Source organism: Petromyzon marinus, unplaced genomic scaffold (genome assembly GCF_048934315.1).
Source record: "Petromyzon marinus isolate PM22_M1 ecotype Great Lakes invasive population unplaced genomic scaffold, UKy_Petmar_22M1.pri1.0 PM_Scaffold_7, whole genome shotgun sequence".
Classification (NCBI taxonomy): domain Eukaryota; kingdom Metazoa; phylum Chordata; class Hyperoartia; order Petromyzontiformes; family Petromyzontidae; genus Petromyzon; species Petromyzon marinus.
Genome location: NW_027423677.1, coordinates 1,556,099 through 1,577,587, shown reverse-complemented (window position 1 = coordinate 1,577,587; position 21,489 = coordinate 1,556,099). Strand labels below are relative to the sequence as shown.

At 45.0% G+C, this 21,489-nt stretch overlaps 1 long non-coding RNA gene across 1 annotated transcript; it reads left to right on the top strand.

Moving 5' to 3' along the window:
• Positions 1–181: 181 nt before the first annotated feature.
• Positions 182–21,135, top strand: LOC142923794 (uncharacterized). The gene is made up of 3 exons (XR_012940837.1): positions 182–540; positions 1,418–1,496; positions 21,036–21,135. It is a non-coding gene; the product is annotated as an uncharacterized LOC142923794 (long non-coding RNA).
• Positions 21,136–21,489: the final 354 nt, after the last annotated feature.

Here is a 21,489-nt window from a genome sequence, read left to right as displayed (position 1 = left end):
GTTTGTCAATGAGGTTTACCAAGTAATTTAACCGCGTTATCGATGTTCACTGACGACGTTGTCGAAGTGTGCTCCCGAATGCGATCTTTAAGCACACAGAGCGCGCGTCCACCTCCGTCTGTAACGATCGACCGTTGCTAAGGAAGTGACGTCACTTGTTAAGGTAGCAAACCCCGGAAACCACGTGGTCCACTGTATCCTCCAGGCCTGATTAGTTACACGACTGTCAAATTTTTACTTTAAACTTTCGTAACTTGCAGGAATTCATAATTTTTGGTTCTTTCGGTAAAGTCACGTAGATAGAAAATAACATTTTAAGTGAAGGCAAAAAACCCACGAGGTTTCGGTGGCAACACAAGCGGTCTTCATCACGTGTTGCGATCGAAACGTCGTGGGTTTTTTCTTTTATTTTAATTTATTTTTATTGTTATTATTTTCTATCTACGTGACTTTACCTGAAAGAACCAAGAATATAGTAACGATTGTACCCTGGTCGCCACGGATGAAGAGGCCGAGCGGGCTCGGTTCAACTGTTGCCAGGTACCTCCACCACTCAGCTCGCAGCACACACACACACAGTGTCCACTATGTAAAAATCAGGCTAAACTAAACCTTTCTAGAAGTTACTAAAATAATGCTATAAAACAATGCAACAGTGATCATAAGAAATGTGATTGAAAGTTAACAATAGCGACATATATAACATTACTAAACCTAGCATCCTTCGCTAGCTGCTTGAGTCAATCCATAATAGCAGGAGTAACAATTATGTATGTTGATTAACTGCGAATAACCCAATCAATAACAGATATCCATTGTAATTTACATCAATACATTACCCCCCCCCGTCTTCGTATCGGATCTGCTTACAAGCGACGACGTCACATTTATCCCCCGTCTACGTCTATTAAAGACCGAAACAGGGGAAGGATTTCACCACAACTCTGGCTGTCACCTGACGAGGCGGGTTGTTGTTGTAGTTACAGGCGAAACGTCACGGTACTTGAATTGTAAATGTTTTGGGTTTACTCTCCAACACACCGATGTGCTGAAACAGTCACTAATTGGCATGTTTTGTTTACGTGACAAACTTGACTAAGATTTACGCGAGCTAACCCAAACAAACAAAAACACCCTCTAATAAGTAAATATTTGTATTAATTCCATGAATGGACCTTGGCCTGGGACTGTGGGGATTGAGAAGTTATGGATGCAGCTTCTGTTTGTGCTGCCATCAGAATGACCAACAAATAAATAAATAATACACACGGATTGGTGACTACAGTACTAGACCCCCAGTGCTTTTATATTTAAAAGTGTATGTGCTTTGTGGTTGCTTTATTGCGCGTGTGTACGTACTGTGTAACACTTGTTTGAACGCAGGTGATGGGGTTGTCCATGTTGGGTGTCATTACAGCCAAAAACAAGCAGCAGTACGAAGACCAGGACGCCGTGGCCGACCATGAGGACGGAAATTGGCCTCGCCCGGTCACAACGTACGACAGCAGTACAGGTTTCCCTCCACACATGCACACACCTACGAGTTTCCCACTACAGAGACGAAGGTCCCCCATATACCCTTAACAGACTGTTGTGGCAAGTGCTGTTCGCAAGCACCAATGAAGGTCGGCATGGTATATCAGGGGGTAGGTGGCCAACACCACACCCGGCCGCCTTTGTCTCCCAAGTGGTGACGTATACACACACCGCTCCAGGTATTTATTTGAGGTTGAGTCGACCCAGGACCGGTTCAGATAAATAATCGTCACTGGCGTTGGCCATGAGCGGGACTCCAACTCGCATGTTTGCGGGGTTTGGAGCGTAGCATACTATCCACTGCGCCACTGCTACCTTCACATAACGCACACAGAAACAACACACAGGGACCCACACGCACGGACACACAGGGACCTGCTCAACATTGAAATGTGCAGCCCTTGTGTGGCGGCCTGCGTTGAATTTGGGCGTTCATCTCGTCACCCATACAAAAGGTCTCGACACAATCAATGGCAGTCCCCCTTGCCCTGCCTGGCACGCACATCGGGCCAGTCACCCCACGCACAGCACACACAACGTGCGCGTCGCGTATGCCAAATCAAGAGTCGTCCCCGAGTGTCCGGCAAATTGGACCGACTATCCCGGGCCCCGCGCTTCGGGGGAGGCCCCACGTGTAGACATCAGTGTCACATGTAATGCTTCCGGTTTAGTTTGAAGGCATCGGGGGGGGGCCCCACGCACCCCCTATGGACGGCCCTGGTCAAAGCACACGGCAGCGCGGAGCACGCGCGTCATGCGCACGGGCCACGTGCGTCACGGGTACGTGACATCTACAAGGCAAGCACCTGCATCGCGTGGTCATCACTTGTAAGGCATGCCCTTTGTGCATGGGACGTGCGTAGTGTGTGCAACACGTGGCACATGTATGTCACACATGCGCATCGCAATGTGATGTCATGTGTACGTGGACATTTGAATCGCATGTAGCTGTCTGGTGGGCAGGACGGATCTACGCGTGGGCAAGTAAGGGGGTGGCTGAGTAAGACTGATACGGAGACACGTCAAGCCACACACTCACCACACACTCACCGGTACACTCACACACACCACATTCACCGCACACTCACTTACCGGCACACTCGCACACTGGCACTCACTGCACACTCACACACCGCACACTCACCACGCACTCACTTACCGGCACACTGACTGCACATTCACACTCACACACCGCACACTCACCACGCACTCACCGGCACACTGACTGCAGATTCACACACACTCAGCGCTCTCACCACGCACTCACTTACCGGCACACTGACTGCACATTCACACACACTCACCGCACACTCACTTACCAACACTCTGACTGCACATTCACACACACCGCACTCACACCGCATTCACATACACTCACACACACTCACACCGCACTCATTCACTCACACACACTCACTCACACACACTCACACAAATTTACACACACTCACCACACACTCACACACACTCACACTCACCGGCACACTCGTGTGCAAGCACACTAGTGAGCTTCCACAAGATGTGCTGCACATTAGTGAGGCCACACACCAGCAGGTTTACACATCAGTGAGCTTACACACTAGTGTGCACACACACAGTCGTAAGCTTACAGATTAGATAGCGTACACACCAGCTCACCGGTGAGGTGAGCTACACACTGGTGAGTTAACACACCCACCTGTTCACGTGCGCAAAGCTCTTAACCCTAAACCTAACATATCCCAAATGCCATGGCTAAAGTTATTTTACACACGCACGTCCATACACGCATGCGCATATGAAGGCACGCATGCACACATACGTGCACACAAACACACATGCACGCACATGTTTAAACATATACAATTCCATGGCGTTGGACTTGAGACTCCCAGAAGTGGAATCAGGACTCCTGAGTGTGCGATATAGCTCAGTGGGCCTTACTTGGTAAAATTTAAATAATTAATTTAGTTTCAGGATGTAGGGTTCTGAAGATATTTCATCTTTCAGTCCTTTCTGACCGTTTGAGTGTGGGTGAGTGAGTGACAACTACTTATGCATTTTTTGTTATTACAAATACAAGCATTTCCAGCTATTGACATGAAATGTATTAACTCTGGAAGATGATGGTGATACAGGTGGTGGGTAGCGGTAGTGTAGCGTTTAGCACGCTGCGCTACGAACCCGGCGACCCGAGTTAAATTCTCGCTCATGCGCAACGCAGGTAACGACTCTCTGAACCGGTCATGGGCCTCCCCTAGGTCGACTCAGCCTCAAATGAGTACTTGGTGTGGTGTAAACATCACTACTGGGGAGACAAAGGCGGCCGGGCGTGGTGTTGGCCACCCACCCCTCGTGGGCCATGCTGGCCTTCACAGGTACTTGCTTACAGCACTTGCCCCAATAGTCTATTCGGGCTATACGGGGAGTCTTTGCTTTGGTGGTGATAATACAGATGGTGATTGATTATACAGATGGTTAGGATGATGATATAGATACATTTGGTGATGATGGTGGTGATGATGGGACTGTAAGAGTGGTCCTTGAAGATATTTACTGTGTAATATTAAGACACACTAATATAAATGTAATCATTAAAGCACAATATATAACACTTGTAATTTCTGTTGAAAGCATGTGCTTTTAATGGTCACGTGTATTTGTACGTGGTTGTGCATGAATGCACGTGTTTTTATTTTCTGTATTAGGTGCTTGACGACAGCCCTTGGCCCAACAGTCTATATTGGTTGTACAGGAAATCTTTGTGTTTTGATTTACGAATGTTCCATTCACGAAATGTAGTGAAAACGAAATTGACAAATTAAGGATACTTTTCGACTTACAAAATAGAATTTCAGCGGAAACAATATATCACATGGCACGCGCCATGAGATCATCAAGCAAGAAGCTGTCATCCATTCACGACAGTGTCACGGTATCCCCATAGTGCAAAAGTAACGCCTCGTCACCTCTCCAGTCATTCCAACATGCAGATCTTTTGGTGAGTTCCTTGAAGATGTTAATTATTTTTGTTTTAAATTGATTATTATTCAACCGTTGTAATATTTGTTCTCTATTATTTTTTGTATTGTGAAATATTGGTGATTATTTTGGGTTTGTAGTAGAAATGACTGTCTGAAACACATCGCAAGTTTTTCGTATTCAATTAATGGGAAAAGCCATTCCGATTTGCGATATTTTGTTTTACGGGCGTTTTTAGAAGAACGCATCCCTTTCATAAGTAGAGGCATACATGTACAGGAATCCATTGCCAACCGCTAATTTACCAACCACGAAATTTTAGTAAACACGGATTGACTACTGGACACCTGTTTACTAACCACGAGCATCTCGCTTTGAGTATTCGCGAGTCGCGCCGAGTAGTGAAATCAAAACAACACGATGTACCTTATGGGGGGGGGGGGGTTCTTGTATTTGTTCTTGTATTTGTACGAGCTGTTGTTTATGTTACCGATGTTTACGGGGAGCGTTAGTGCAGCGGGTTAGCGAGCTGTACTATGGAGCCATAAATCCTGGTATAATTTCTGCTCATGGCCAACACCAGTGGCAATTATCTGAACCATTCCTGGACCTACCCTCGGCCTCAAATGAGTACTTGGTGCATTGTGAAAACATCAGCACTGGCAGAGACAAACCCCATATGCTGTGCTGGCCTGCATAAGTGCTCATAACGGCACTTACCCAACAGTCTGTTACATGGGGGGATCTTAGTCTTGGCGTGTAAGTGAGAGTTTATGGACTTTGCATGTTCTTCCCCTGTTGTGCACGCGTTTTCTCAGGGTTCTCAGCTTTCAAAAAAGAACAACCAATTCTAACTGTAAGATATTACCTGCAAATTACTTAAACAAGGATTACACACCGTGGCAACATCGCCCCCTTCTGTGAAAGCTGGACAGGACCCTCCTGCAAAAGAGTGAGACTTCTCTGAATAAACAAATGTAGCACGGCAATCTTTGAGATAATAAAAAAAAACTATTCACCCCTAGAGTGGACAAGGTAGCGAGGGCGATCCTAGCAAGCGAGGGAGCTGTACTCAGACGGAACGGACGACGGCTCCCAGCCGACCTCTTCGCCTTTGTCGATCTTGTCATCATTGGAGGCCGGTCTCAGCTCTGCGAGGATCGCCTCAAACTTGGGGCTCTAACGGCGCGTGGCTCCAGCAGCGGTGCATCACCTTGCGGCTGTGGGGCGAGGGGAGGGTGCAGTGAGGGTGCGAGGAAGGCGAATCGCGCACAAGCTCGGACTGCGCTTTCACCTCTTCCAGTGTGCGTTCGTTCTCAGAATGGTTGAATGAGTGCCGATGATGTTAATGACGTCACAGAGGGGGATGAAGGGGGTCAGGTGGCGAGGGGGGTGAGGGGGGGGTGAGTAGGTAGAGGGTCATGAAGGCATAAAATATCTACAGAATGGATTCACACAGCGGCGTCTAAATGCCACTGCATCTCCATACGTAGTGCAGAAACACTGATCATGTTTATCTTGTAGAGAGAGAAGCAGTCTGTGGGTCTCTACAGTGAGGGAAAAAAGTATTTCATCCCCTGCTGATTTTGTACGTTTGCCCACTGACAAAGAAATGATCAGTCTATCATTTTAATTGTAGGTTTATTTGAACAGTCAGAGACAGAATAACAACAAAAAATCCAGAAAAACGCATGTCAAAAATGTTATGAATTTATTTGCATTTTAATGAGGGAAATAAGTATTTGACCCCTCTGCAAAACATGACTTAGTACTTGGTGGCTAAACCCTTGTTGGAAATCACAGAGGTCAGACGTTTCTTGTAGTTGGCCACCAGGTTTGCACACATCTCAGGAGGGATTTTGTCCCACTCCTCTTTGCAGATCTTCTCCAAGTCATTAAGGTTTCGAGGCTGACGTTTGGCAACGCGAACCTTCAGCTCCCTCCACAGATTTTCTATGGGATTAAGGTCTGGAGACTGGCTAGGCCACTCCAGGACCTTAATGTGTTTCTTCTTGAGCCACTCCTTTGTTGCCTTGGCCGTGTGTTTTTGGTTATTGTCATGCTGGAATACCCATCCACGACCCATTTTCAATGCCCTGGCTGAGGGAAGGAGGTTCTCACCCAAGATTTGATGGTACATGGCCCCGTCCATCGTCCCTTTGATGCGGTGAAGTTGTCCTGTCCCCTTAGCAGAAAAACACCCCCAAAGCATAATGTTTCCACCTCCATGCTTGATGGTGGGGATTGTGTTCTTGGGGTCATAGGCAGCATTCCTCCTCCTCCAAACACGGCGAGTTGAGTTGATGCCAAAGAGCTCCATTTTGGTCTCATCTGACCACAACACTTTCACCCAGTTGTCCTCTGAATCATTCAGATGTTCATTGGCAGGGAAAAAAGTATTTGATCCCCTGCTGATTTTGTACGTTTGCCCACTGACAAAGAAATGATGAGTCTATATTTTTAATGGTAGTTTTATTTGAACAGTGAGAGACAGAATAACAACAAAAAAATCCAGAAAAATGCATGTCAAAAATGTTATAAATTAATTTGCATTTTAATGAGGGAAATAAGTATTTGACCCCCTCTCAATCAGAAAGATTTCTGGCTCCCAGGTGTCTTTTATACAGGTAACGAGCCGAGGTTAGGAGCACACTCTTAAAGGGAGTGCTCCTAATCTCAGCTTGTTACCTGTATAAAAGACACCTGTCCACAGAAGCAATCAATCAATCAGATTCCAAACTCTCCACCATGGCCAAGACCAAAGAGCTCTTCAAGGATGTCGGACAAGATTGTAGACCTACACAAGGCTGGAATGGGCTACAAGACCATTGCCAAGCAGCTTGGTGAGAGGTGAGAAGAGTTAAAGCGATTATTCGCAAATGGAAGAAACACAAAAGAACGGTCAATCTCCCTTGGTCTGGGGCTCCATGCAAGATCTCACCTCGTGGAGTTGCAATGATCATGAGAACGGTGAGGTCGTGGATGGGTATTCCAGCATGACAATGACCCATAACACACGGCCAAGGCAACAAAGGAGGGGCTCAAGAAGAAGCACATTAAGGTCCTGGAGTAGCCTAGCCAGTCTCCAGACCTTAATCCCATGGAAAATCTGTGGAGGGAGCGGAAGGTTCGAGTTTCCAAACGTCAGCCTCGAAACCTTAATGACTTGGAGAAGATCTGCAAAGAGGAGTGGGACAAAATCCCTCCTGAGATGTGTGCAAACCTGGTGGCCAACTACAAGAAACGTCTGACCTCTGTGATTGCCAACAAGGGTTTTGCCACCAAGTGCAGAGGGGTCAAATACTTATTTCCCTCATTATAATGCAAATCAATTCATAACATTTTTGACATGCATTTTTCTGGATTTTGTTGTTATTCTGTCTATCACTGTTCAAATAAACCTACCATTAAAAATATAGACTGATCATTTCTTTGTCAGTGGGCAAACGTACAAAATCAGCAGGGGATCAAATACTTTTTTTTCCTCAATGTATATGTGCTTTCTTGAGCAGGGGGACCTTGCGTGCGCTGCAGGATTTCAGTCCTTAACGGCGTAGTGTGTTACCAATTGTTTTCTTGGTGACTATGGTCCCAGCTGCCTTGAGATCATTGACAAGATCCTCCCGTGTAGTTCTGGGCTGATTCTTCACCGTTCTCATGATCATTGCAATTCCACGAGGTGAGATCTTGCATGGAGCCCCAGGCCGAGGGAGATTGACAGTTCTTTTGTGTTTCTTCCATGATGCGCACCAACTGTTGTCACCTTCTCACCAAGCTGCTTGGCAATGGTCGTGTAGCCCATTCCAGCCTTGTGTAGGTCTATAATCTTGTCCCTGACATCCTTGGAGAGCTCTTTGGTCTTGGCCATGGTGGAGAGTTTGGAATCTGATTTATTGATTGCGTCTGTGGACAGGTGTCTTTTATACAGGTAGCAAGCTGAGATTAGGAGCACTCCCTTTAAGAGTGTGCTCCTAATCTCAGCTCGTTACCTGTATAAAAGACACCTGGGAGCCGCTTTCTGATTGAGAGGGGGTCAAATACTTATTTCCCTCATTAAAATGCAAATCAATTTATAACATTTTTGACATGCGTTTTTCCGGATTTTTTTGTTGTTTTTCTGTCTCTCACTGTTCAAATAAACCTACCATTAAAATTATAGACTGATAATTTCTTTGTCAGTGGGCAAACGTACAAAATCAGCAGGGGAACGAATACTTTTTTCCCTCATTGTATGTGAGGAGTCTGTGGGTCGCAACAGCACGTACGTCTGGAAGTAGGACATTCCAGACTAAGAGGGTTCATAATGGCCGTGCAACGAGACTGAACCAGCCAGCACAACTCACTGCTAATAACACATCACATAATTCACCCTTAAGCAATTGTTCAATCAATTAATTAAATCACTACAATTAAAATCAAAGAATATCCCAGAACAAACACTTCGCACTCTCCTCCGTCAGCCACCTACATCGACAATAGAAACGCATCAGTCCAGCAGTGGATAAAACCTGGTGTGGGAGGTATGGGGGGCGGCTTACACTTGTGGTGGACAGCAGGGGGGTGGCTGCATGCAGTAGCCATCGCAGATCAAGCGGTAGAACTTGTCATCGACTGCCATGCACCAGGGTAAGGGGCCTCTCCTACACCCACACATATCACACACCGAGCGGTACACACGTCACACCGAGGAGCACGCACGTCACACACCGAGCAGGTTGCACAGGTCTCCTTTATCAAGACAAACGTGGAGCAGATTACAACTACAACTCTTTTACGCCTGTCACAATGCCCCCCTCTCCCCCCCCCCCCAGTTTATGGGGGGGCGCGGGCCTCACTCCCCCCTTCGCGTCAGCCCCCCCTAATAAATGGTCCGGTTGCATTGTGAATGCACCACTCGAATGACGTGCAGTCCCGTGGCGCACTGTAACGGGCTCGTGATTTACTCAATAAAATTCAACGTAAAAAAATAAAAACGATCCCAAGACATTATTTAAAATAATGTATGGCCATCGTGTGTCAGCATCACAGGCGAAAATTGGCATGTAAAAAAAAACTTCACTGCGAATCACTCAATTGGGATTGCTCGCAGCAAACAGCACTTGACCTGCTTACAGGTTAGGTGCTGAATAACCGTGTGTCACACAGAGAACAGTTGCCACTGAGGCTGCCCTTTTCAAATGCTTGAGATGAGATGTGATTATCGCGTGTAAATGTACACACTAAAATAACCAAAAAATTATAAGCGAACTATTATCGTTTCAGGTGGCAGGGTGGTGCAGCGGTGATCTTTGACCCTCGCAACAAGAAGGGCCTTGGTTAATGATCCGACTGGCACTTTGCGGAGTTTTCTACGTTCTCACCTTTGTTCTGTATGGGTTATCCAGTTTGCTCACATAGCTAGAAAACACACAATCACAATGTAACTGGGTATTGGCCAAGCATCCCAATGCTAAAGTTACCTGCAAATTACTTCATTGGGATGACACTCGGCAGCAGAGCCGGATGATGGCATTGCTGGGGCCCTATGCCATTGTCAAGTTTAAGAGGCCCCTTCTATGAATGCCTGTATATTTTTGTCAGCAGAATGAAAATAACTGCTTTGGAGAGTCTTTTTTTCTCACCGATCTTTATTTATTAAGCAATTATGTTAAAACTCGAAACCTCGTGTCCATTTCTTGTTTCGTATTTAGAGATCCCCCCCCTCTCTTAATGCGAGGCCCCAAGCTGCAAGTGTGGCCGGTCTGAGCTCGCCTGTGATGAATCACACGTATAATTGTGCACTCTAATTTTCTATGGGTGGCCAGGAGAATTTATTATTATTTAAGTGAATGCAATGGTGATCAGGGGATTGGATCCAGAGCCCCACGTACACAGTAGAGTACAAGGGAACGCCCACAATACAGATTTGAGCTGACCTGCGGATTGAGAAATTGAACTGTTTTGTGACGTGGAGGGTGTTTCTGACCGCTATTATGACCGACCCGTCCCGACGGGAGGAGAGAGGACAGGGTGGACCGGCTGCATGAGCTTACTCTCCGGCACTGCACAGCACAACATCGCCTCCCTACTGCAAAAATACTCGGCAGGACCCTCCTGAAAATGAAAGTCTTCGGAATCAGTGAGGCCTGTCCTTGGGAGGACAGGCGTAGTCTTGGTCGTCACAAGCGAACATTTGTTTCTCCACATGAATTTGTATCCCCGGGGTACCATCAGGGCTGGGCGCTGCAAGCTTAGCTTCTGAGATCTGATGAGACTGGCCGTTTTTTAAAAGGTAATTTCGGCATCTGGAGCCCAAGCATGCAACAACTTTATGCAACTTCTTGGTTATTTTGATAAAGTCACGTAGAATGGAAATAAAATAATAAAAATAAAACAATAAAAAATAAAATTCTCACGACGTTTCTGCCAAAACACAAGTAGCCTTCTTCAGGTGAAGGAACAGAACTGTCGGGACAACAGCGCTTCAATAACTGCTGCTAAGATTCCCAGCGTCTTTTAAGCTAGGTGGGAGAGGTAAAGCGCCTTGACAAAGGAGTTTACATATCAAACAGGAGAATTTAGCATTGAAATAGCGGTGTTAAAGTGTTGGATCATCAGGGTGTTAAAGTCAGAAATAAGCATGTAACTGGGAGATTAGCATGATGTTAATGTGAGGGATTAGCATGTGACTGGTCACGTAAATAGCTATGTTAAAGTCAAAGTTTACATCTCAACACAGGCGTTTAGTATATGGACGCTAAAGGACTGCAACTACCCAACTATCATACAATAAACCGATGTGAAAAAACAAGTATAAACAACATCAATATAATAAATGTACTCAATATGTTCTTCAATACGTTGAGCTATAAACATAAAGTAACTGAGTATACACTACACTATATAATGAATACCATATAGTAAACGAATTAATAAAACTAAAATATAAACTACATCAATGTTATTAATAAACTCTATATACTCTCCAATCAGCTGAGCTACTAACAATAAGTCATTATACATTACAATGCCATATGGCGAAAAAAAGGGTGGCGGTTTTTTCCTTCTTTCCAACGTTAGCACCACGGAGAGCGACGAGCCTCGTTCAGACGGACGAGTCCATCCATGCTCGGAACGGAGGAGGGGGGAGAAACAGCCACGATGTGCTGCTCTGTCCTGTGTTGCGTTACAACCATGCCATAAACTAGACTACTATACATTGTAACGTTATACCTTCCAATCTAAACTACATTGTATAATATCGTATACACAGCCCAATGTAAGCTCGAACATTATGCAGTATATTTATATGTCTTCAACTAAACTTTTTCCTACATTACACGACTATACACCGTAATATACACTACCATAGACAAACCCACCCTTGAATTATAAAATGCGTTACTTTACACTACCCTATACTTTAGACTGTAAAATGTTAGACTTGTAATATTACACTATGTATTATTCTACCAACCCTACTGTATACCACACTGCTGTATATTCACAATACAATTACGATACTATATATTGCCTTATGAATTATGTTAAACATTACAATGTTATACTATTTATTATTATGTAACATGCTATAAACCATACCATTGACCGTCGTGTGAAGAGGCAGTGCCAGCGAATGGACTGCAGTCTGAATGTCACCATAAAATACAATCAATTAAGAACTGAAATTGTTTATAACGTCTTTCCAATGAAATTTTGATTTAAAGCTTTCGTGACTGCAGTAATTAATATGCTTAGTTCTTTCGGTAAAGTCACGTTGAAGGGAAACAACAAAATAATAAAATACATATAAAACAAAAATTCTCACGACGTTTCGACCATAACACAAACCAATTCCTCAACCACATCAATTCCATACACCCAGCCATCAGATTCACCATGGAGGTCGAAAAAGATGGCAAGCTACCCTTTTTGGATGTCCTAATTAAAAGGAGACCTGATGGTTCAATGAGCCACTCTGTCCACAGGAAAGCTACGCATACGAATGCTTACTTAAAACTGGATTCCCACCACCATCCATGTCAGAAGAACTCCCTCATCAAGACTCTATAGCATAGAGCCCAATGCATTTCCGACCAGGAACACATTGCCAGTGAACTTAAGCACGTACACCAAGCTCTCAAGGCTAATGGTTACTCCGACTACACAATCCGCAAAGCCATCACTCCAGCCATGAAGAAGGATCCTCTTGAGGAGCCATTCAAAACCATCACCTTACCCTACATTGCGGGGGTCACAAAAAAGATCTCCAAAATCCTGAATAAATACAAGATCCAGGTCCGATTCAACACAGTACATAAAATCCGTGATCTGGTTCCGTCTGTAAAAGATGTGGTTCCAGACATACAGTACCCGGGCGTCTACAAACTAAGTTGCCTCTGTGGTAGCAGTTACATTGGAGAAACCAAACGACATATCTGGGACCGCATCCGTGAATATAACGCAGACTTGAAACACGGTAGGACGAGCACCTCAGCCGTGGCAGATCACTGTTATAATTCAGTGGGCTCACATGACATTGACTTCTCCAAGACGGACATTCTCTGCAAGCCATCCGGCTACCATGAGAGATTCGTTCATGAGGTCATCCACATATACAAACACAGAAACAATTTCAACCGAGAAGATGGATTCTGGCTTAGTAACCATTGGAAAGATGTTATAAACCATTTTGGTACTTAATTGATTGTATTTTATGGTGACTTTCAGATCGCAGCCCATTCGCTGCCACTGCCTCTTAATACCTTTCACACGACGGTCAATGGTATGGTTTATAGCAGGGGTGGCCAAACTTTTGTTTCCCGAGGGCCACATACAGAAAAATATACGAAGGATTGGGCCACTCACTAGACGTGAGGTATACTGCCTCACTTCTCATGCACTAATATTGTCAAAATCAATCAAATGCAGGTAAATTACGTTTGATTATTGAACATGTTTGAAGAAAAAAAGCCTCCATCATAGCTCTTCATTAGTAGATTTTAATTTTATTTTTTACAAAAAGGTTGGCAGGTAATTCTCTCAGTGACAGCCTCAGATTGGTTCTTAGGGTGCTGATCCCCCTTCATTGTCCATATGAAGGGAGAGACAAGAATACAAATAGGGGATGTGGATATTTCAAGCTTATTACACAAATAAATTATTGGGCTTGTTAACACATCAGCTAACGTTTGTTAAAAAAATTGTCATCAACTTTAATTGACTGAATTTATGAAGTAATTGGGCTTATTAACAAATGAAAACGGTGTGTATATTTTTAACTCACCTGTAATGGGAATAATGTTACGCTCAGTGGGAGCAGTGATGCTGCGCTTTGGTCTGAAGGATAGCTGGCAGGTCAGGAGTAAGTTTGGTGGTTGAGATGCGAAGGACGTCACGGAGATGGCTGTCGGTCGTTCTGGTTCTCAGCCTGCTTTTGTTCAGCGTTAACAGAGAGAATGTCTGCTCACATATGTATGTTGAGCCGAACAGACTCATCATTCGTTTTGCATGGCGTCTCGTCAGAGGAAACTTGGCCTTTTCCAAACTCCGGTAGAAGTCAGGTAGGGAGAGAAGCTGATGCTGATTCTTCAGAGAATCATCACACTGAATTTCGATCAGTTCTAATTGCAGACTCTCCTCCACTTCTTTTGCATCCATTGAAAACGGAGCCACAAACAGTGTGATTTCCTTCTCAATGACAGAAAAATCTTGGAAGCGCTGACTGAATTCTGTCATGAGAGATGTGATCACAGACACATATTCTCCCATTTTTGCAGAGAGCTTGGCATTTGGAAATGCGCATTGATTTCGGTCAGCGTGGGGAAGTGCGCTACATTGAAGTTGCGCAGTTGTGACTCGAAGAGACGGAGCTTCGCACGGAATGCTTTCATGTGCACATACAGCTGTGGTACCAGCTGCTCTTTGCCTTGTAGTCTCTTGTTCGGGGTGTTGAGATGATCAGTGAGATCAACTAAAAAAGCCAGGCCTGCCAACCATAAAGGGTCACTGATCTCATGGAGAGGTCTGCCCTTTTCTTTCAAAAACTTGTCGATATTTGATCTCAGGGAATAAAACCACTGCAGCACGGAGCCGCGACTGAGCCAGCGCACTTGAGAATGGTAGAGTAGGTCCCCGTATTCAGCATCGACATCAGAGAGGAACGCTTGCAATTCTCTGTGGTAAAGCCCTCGGGCCATATATTTTTTTGACATTTTTCACAACTGTGTTCATCACATCGCCAAGCTGGATTATCTTGGCACAGAGGGCTTCTTGGTAGATCATACAGTGCATTTTAACAGTCTCACCTCCGCTCTCCTGCACCTTGGCACTCACCATAGAAGCCATTCCTTTGCGCTCGCCTGTCATTGCTGGAGCCCCATCCGTTGTAATTCCACACAGCTTGTCCCATTTAAGTCCAGCCTGGTTAATTGAATCTGACACAGCTTCAAACATGTCCTTCCCAGTTGTTGTCCCCTTTAGACTCTGAAGATCAAGCAGTTCCTCCATAATGCAAAAATTCTCATCAACTCCCCGCAAAAAAATTAACAGCCGTGCAGTGTCCGTGGCATCTGTGCTCTCATCACATGCAATCGAGTAAAAATCGAAAGCACAAGCTTTATCTGACACTTGCTGTTTTAAGTTAGCCGACAAGTCTTCAATTCGCCGCACAACCTTATTTCTGGACAACACTAACATCGTTAAAATCCTGCAATTTCTCCAGGCACATTCCCACGACTTTAGTGAGGCACTGTTTGATGAAGTCACCGTCTGAGAAAGGTTTCCCGTGTAGGGCAATGAGTTGAGTTACTTCATTGCTGGCTATTGTTGCATTTTCTTGAGCTTTGTTAGCACGGAAAAAAAAACCCTGCTGCTGCGTTAGCAGGCTAGCTTGCCATTTGCTTTACCTTCTCTTTCCGCTCGGCGCCCGTGTAGGACGTGAAGGTCTGATGTTTCGTTTCATAATGCCGTCGTACATTGTACTCTTTCATCACGGCAACACTCTCATTACAAATCAAACAAACACACTTCCCCTTGGTTTCTATGAAAAAAAAAATCATTTTTCCACCGAGTCTGAAATTTTCTGCACTCGCTTGCAATCTTGCGTCTCTTCGGTTCCGGCATTTCTGGTGACCCTGAGCAAATGTTTTCTTCGATTGCTTGCTTTGTGGAGACGCTGCCTTGTTCAAGACAATAGCGCCATCTAGTGCTTAAATTAAGAAATGCAATACAGTGGGCCATAGTCCATTATATTTTTAAACTTTGATACGGGCCAATTAAAAATGGATGGCGGGCCGCAGTTGGCCCGCGGGCCGTAGTTTGGACACCCCTGGTTTATAGCATGTTATATAATAATAAATAGTATAACATTGTAATGTTTAACATAATTCATAAGGCAATATATAGTATTGTAATTTTATAGTGAATATACAGCTGTGTGGTATACAGTAGGGTTGGTAGAATAATACATAGTGTAATATTACAAGTCTAATATTTTACAGTCTAAAGTATAGGATAGTCTAAAGTAACGCATTGTATAATTCAAGGGTGGGTTTGTCTATGGTAGTGTATATTACGGTGTATAGTTGTGTAATGTAGGGAAAAGTTTAGTTGGAGACATATCAATATAATGCATAATGTTAGAGCTTACATTGGGCTGTGTATACGATATTATACAATGTAGTTTAGATTGGAAGGTATAACATTACAATGTATAGTAGTCTAGTTTATGGCATGGTTGTAACGCAACACAGGACAGAGCAGCGCATCGTGGCAGTTTCTCCCCCCTCCTCCGTCCCGAGCATGGATGGACTCGTCCGTCTGAACGAGGCTCGTCGCTCTCCGTGGTGCTAACGTTGGAAAGAAGGAAAAAACCGCCACCCATTTTTTTCGCCATATGGCATTGTAATGTATAACAACTTATTGTTAGTAGCTCAGCTGATGGAGAGTATATAGAGTTTATTGATGACATTGATGTAGTTTGTATTTTAGTTTTTTTATTAGTTTACTATATGGTATTCATTAGATAGTGTAGTGTATACCCAGTTACTTTATGTTTATAGCTCAATTTATTGAAGAATATATTGAGTACATTTATTATATTGATGAAGTTTCTACTTAGTTTTTTTTCACATCGGTTTATTGTATGATAGTTGGGTAGTTGCAGTCCTTTAGCGTCCATATACTAAATGCCTCTGTTGAGATGGAAACTTTGACTTTAACATAGCTATTTTCGTGACCAGTCACATGCTAATCCCTCACATTAACATCATGCTAATCTCCCAGTTACATGCTAATTTCTGACTTTAACACCCTGCTGATCCAACACTTTAACGCAGCTATTTCAATGCTAAATTATCCTGTTTGATATGTAAACTCCTTTGTCAAGGCGCTTTACCTCTCCCACCTAGTTTAAACGACACTGCGAATCTTAGCAGCAGTCATTGAAGTGCTGTCGTCCCGACAGTTCTGTTCCTTCACCTGAAGAAGGCTACTTGTGTTGTGGCCGAAACATCGTGAAATTTTTTTTATTACGTTTTTTTTATTATTTTATATCCATTCTACGTTACTTTACCGAAAGAACCAAGAAGATGAATCCCTGCAGTCACGAAAGCTTTAAATCTGAACTTTACGCAATTAAAAATCATAGTGTAAGATAAGACTACAATCGTTGTCTGCTGTGAGGATCTTCTGTACTCAGGGCCCCGAATGTTTGTGGCAAGTGAAATTTTGTCTCAGCAAAATATAAGATTTCTCACAGTAGCATACCGTATGACCACACGTCGCTCTGCACCTTGTAGAGCCCATGGAACATGCTTTCTGAAGACATCCACTTTACAGGCAGAGGCACCTAATGGACATGACCGCATGGCCACAAGCACAACAACAATACGTTCAGTAAATTCAGTTCAGGCCGATGCATCGCGATTCGTCATACGTTTTTTGCGTCAGGCCACATTCATCTGGCCAAATTAGCGTCATCTAGCCCTCCACTACCCTGAAGGGTTAAATGTGTAGTGACATCACGGGATGTCACTGTGTAGTGCCGGCCCTATTGACATCGCGGATACCACTCTGGTGTGGGTGTAGTACCGGCCCTAGAGGGGCTCGGTCAGCGCTGATTGATCCCGCTGGATGGCATCACGCTTGGCGTGCAGTGCCAACCCAACAGGATAGGGTGTGGGAGTGCCGGCCGTAGGAAACGGGTTACTAAATGCTATGGCACTCTGGTTGACCCGAGAGGACACGTGACCGGTTAAGTCTACAAAGGGGCCCCAAGTGGGGTCTAGGGGTGGTCACGTGGTCGGGGTCTAGATCCTGCTGCTCGATGATTCTTGAAGGTGGTCGTGGCCAAGGGCGGAGCCAGCCACGCCACAGAGAATATAAGCTGGGTCCCCCAGAGGGACCGGCGTTGTTGTTCATCCTGAAGAACCTTTGTCTACGTCTACGTTCTACCGAGTCTCCAACACATGGACTGGGACCCGAGCTGTGGTCCCGTTCTGTCGTAGCTAGTCATGTTGTAATTAGTGTAGTTAGCCTGGTGGTCACCACCACAGGTTCTTATTCTGGGCCAGTTACCCCGTGTACCACATGGGGTGGGGAGGAGGAAGGGGATTTGTGAAATTGCCCCATATTTTGAACTGTCGGCAGAGCAGGGAGATTGAATCCAATTGCCGACCTCTGGATTGCAAGTCCAGGGTGGGAGAGCCATTGCACCACCGTGTGTGGCAGCACCCCCGCTCTTTTTTTCTTAGGGGCTGTGCAAAATAAAATAAAAACATTGAGTACAATGAAAGTGATGGGCCTTCCATTCCGATGATGGTGATGACATTGGCGATACTGATAATGATGCTGATGATGCTAAGTAAGGTGAAGGACTCACTTTGCCCTTCACCACGTAGTTGGGGTCAGTCTGGACGTTCCGTGCCAGCCCAAAGTCGCAAATCTTGGCGATGTGTCCATGCGTTACCAGCAAATTCCTCGCAGCCAGGTCGCGGTGGATGCACTAAAAAAAAGAAAAAAATTCCCTGTGTGGCCTTCAACAAACTTGGGGCAACTTCTGTGAAGGTCGGCCACGGTACACGACGGGGTGGGTGCCCAGCACCACGCCCGGCCGCCTTTGTCTCCCCAGTGTAGATGTTTATACACCGCACCAGGTACTCATTTGAGACTGAGTCCATCTGGGGAGGCCCATGACCGGTTCAGATAATTGTCACTGGTGTTGGCCGTGAGCGGGAATCGAACTCTGGCCATTGGGTTCGTAGTGCAGTGAACTAACCACTGAGCGACCACTCGCCACCCAGACAGACATATTAAGGGCAACAAAGACGTGCACCACAGACACAGTCACATACAAAGACACAGTTAAACACGCACAGTCACAGAGATACAGTTAAACATACTCTTTGGTTCTTTCGGTAAAGTAACATAGGTATAAAATAAAACAAATCACGACGTTTCGGGCGCAACACAAGTGTCCCTCATCAGGTGGGAAAGCATGATCTGCTGCTGAGGCAGACTGTTTTAAAAGGTTTGAAATAGGTGTAGCCTAAGGGTCATAAAGAAGTGGGCGGGGCTAGTGATGTTAATGTGAGAAATTAGCATGTAAATGTAAGATCGGAGAGCGGCCTCCTCGACGAGGGCTTCAAATCAAGACAGTTAAACATGCGCAGTCACACATGGTCAAATTGAAACACAGAGGTGAATTTCCGGAGGTTCTTAAAGATGGTCATGGCCCTGTAGGGATAGAGAGAGACAGGCACGGAGATACATACAGAGAGACACAGAGACAGGTTAAAATCATCACGTATTTTCATCATTATGTTCCACCACTCTTTTAACCGAGGAGAGAGGCTCACTGCTGATTCACTCCTCTCGCGACTCACGTTCTTGTGAGCGAGGAAGGCCATACCGCTCGCGACCTGCTCCGAGAAGCTCGGGAGGTTGTCCACCCCGGATGGAGTAGAGTCGCTCACGATCGCTTCTCTCTCCGATGACGACGCGTCCCAGCCTGCGGCGCACAAGGAAGCCCGGACGATTCAGAAATGCCCTAACTATAGAGTATCTATAGTAGATCATCGATTATTCGGCGGCTACGGGGGGGAAGGGGACGCCAAATTTTTTAACAACGCCGGATATTCACTACATAATAATTTTAAAAAGCTAATTTTTTGCACATTCTTGCATAGCATTGTTTTTAAATGTTGTGAATGTTTTGTTGTCTTTTAAATTAGTTTACTATATGAAATTGGTGTGAATAAACATACAAATACACAGAAATAAATATCCTACTGTAAAATGTAACCTATTTACTGTACCGTACTTACCAATCCAATCTCGAAGACTCTGAATGGAGTGATGTATATACGTGCAGTATTGTCATTTTTTAAAGTTGTATTTAGTGTATAATGTACCGTCCGTAATATTTAACACTGAAATGAAGTCGGTGGCCGCTCTGGTTAATAACGCGGTCTACTTCGCAGTAGACACAGTTAGAGCGAACACGTACATGATTAGAAAAAGAGAGTCGGCCAAGTGTTGTGTGGTGTAATTACCCAAATTTGAGAAATTTACTCGCAAATTATTCCATCGGGGAAGCTGCCTAATAACATCACAAACCCACTTGGCAGGGTAAAGCCCGCTTGCAAGGCTGTGGCTGCACAGGGGCAGCTGCCCCCAGTCCATGGAAACTGGTACTGATGTAGTTTACGAATCGCCATGGGCGGCATGGTGGCACATTGGTAAGTAACCCTTGCGCCTTGCAGCAAGAAAGCTGGGTTTGATTCCCGACTCGGGCGCGTTTCGGCGTGGAGTTGTCATCTTCTCTCCCCCTGTTCGTCAGAGTGTGTAAGTGCAATGAAGTGTTTGAGTGAGTGTGTGAGCGAGTGAGTTAACGTGAATTGTGAGTGTGTGAAGATTGTATGTTCTCCCCCTCTTCTGGGTCTCCTCCGTGTTCTCGAGTTTCCTCCCATAGTAAAAAAAATACCCAATACAACGAGTCTGGCATTGGGCAAAACATCCCAATACTGAAAAATCACCTGCAAATTACTCAATTGGGACTACACAGTGACAGCAAAAACTTTGCAGGACCCTCATGAAGAAGTCTTGAGTTTTTGCACAGTAAACAAATGTAATAATAAATCTTGACTTAAAGCTTTTGTAACTGCAGGAAGACATTCTTTGGGTCTTTCGGTAACGTCACGTAAATAGGTTCAAATGAAATAACCAAAAATAACAAAAAACTACGACGTTTCGATCACAACACAAGCTTTTGTCATCAGGAAGAAAAAAAGAGAGGGGGACAGCTGCTGAGGCAGACAGTCTGCCTTATCTCAACCGGTGTTGTCCCTATCCTAGGTAAACTCTGTCTTAAATGAGTACCTGGTGCAGTGTGTAGACATGAGCACTGGGGAGACAGAGGTGGCTGCATGCGCGTAGTGCTGGCCACCCACCTCCTCGTGGGCCACGCCGCCTAACAGCAGCACAGTCTGTTAAGGCTTATTTGGGTGATCTTCATCTTTGTTGTACGCTTGTGCCATCTTGTGTGTCCGCTGTCACAGATTCCAGGCTACAACCCTCCGGAGTCCACCCCATGGGGCTCCCCTTCTCCCCGGCCCAAAAAACCCAGACAGTACTCGTGCATCATGCATGCGGTGTCAGCAAGAGGTAAGAGGTGCATGAGTGGGCACACACTCTGGGTTTTACATCTGCAGAGTTAGTTAAGTGTACAGTGTGCTCGCAAGCAGAGGTGAACAATAAAAAAAAATCAGTGGCGGTTATGAGAAACGCTACCCTGAAGTAACGGGCGGTTTGCACTCTGAACTTGCAATCCAGAAGTTACTGGTTCGTTTTCCCATCGCAGCGTTTGAAACAGTGGCGCAATTTTCTTAAATTTACAATTTTTACCTTGCCAACCAGTACAAACAGCCAGGTGAGGTGTATAAGCGTCACTATATATGAATAGTTTAGGACATCTTATGCTCACAAACTCACCCGTTCACGCACTCAACCACC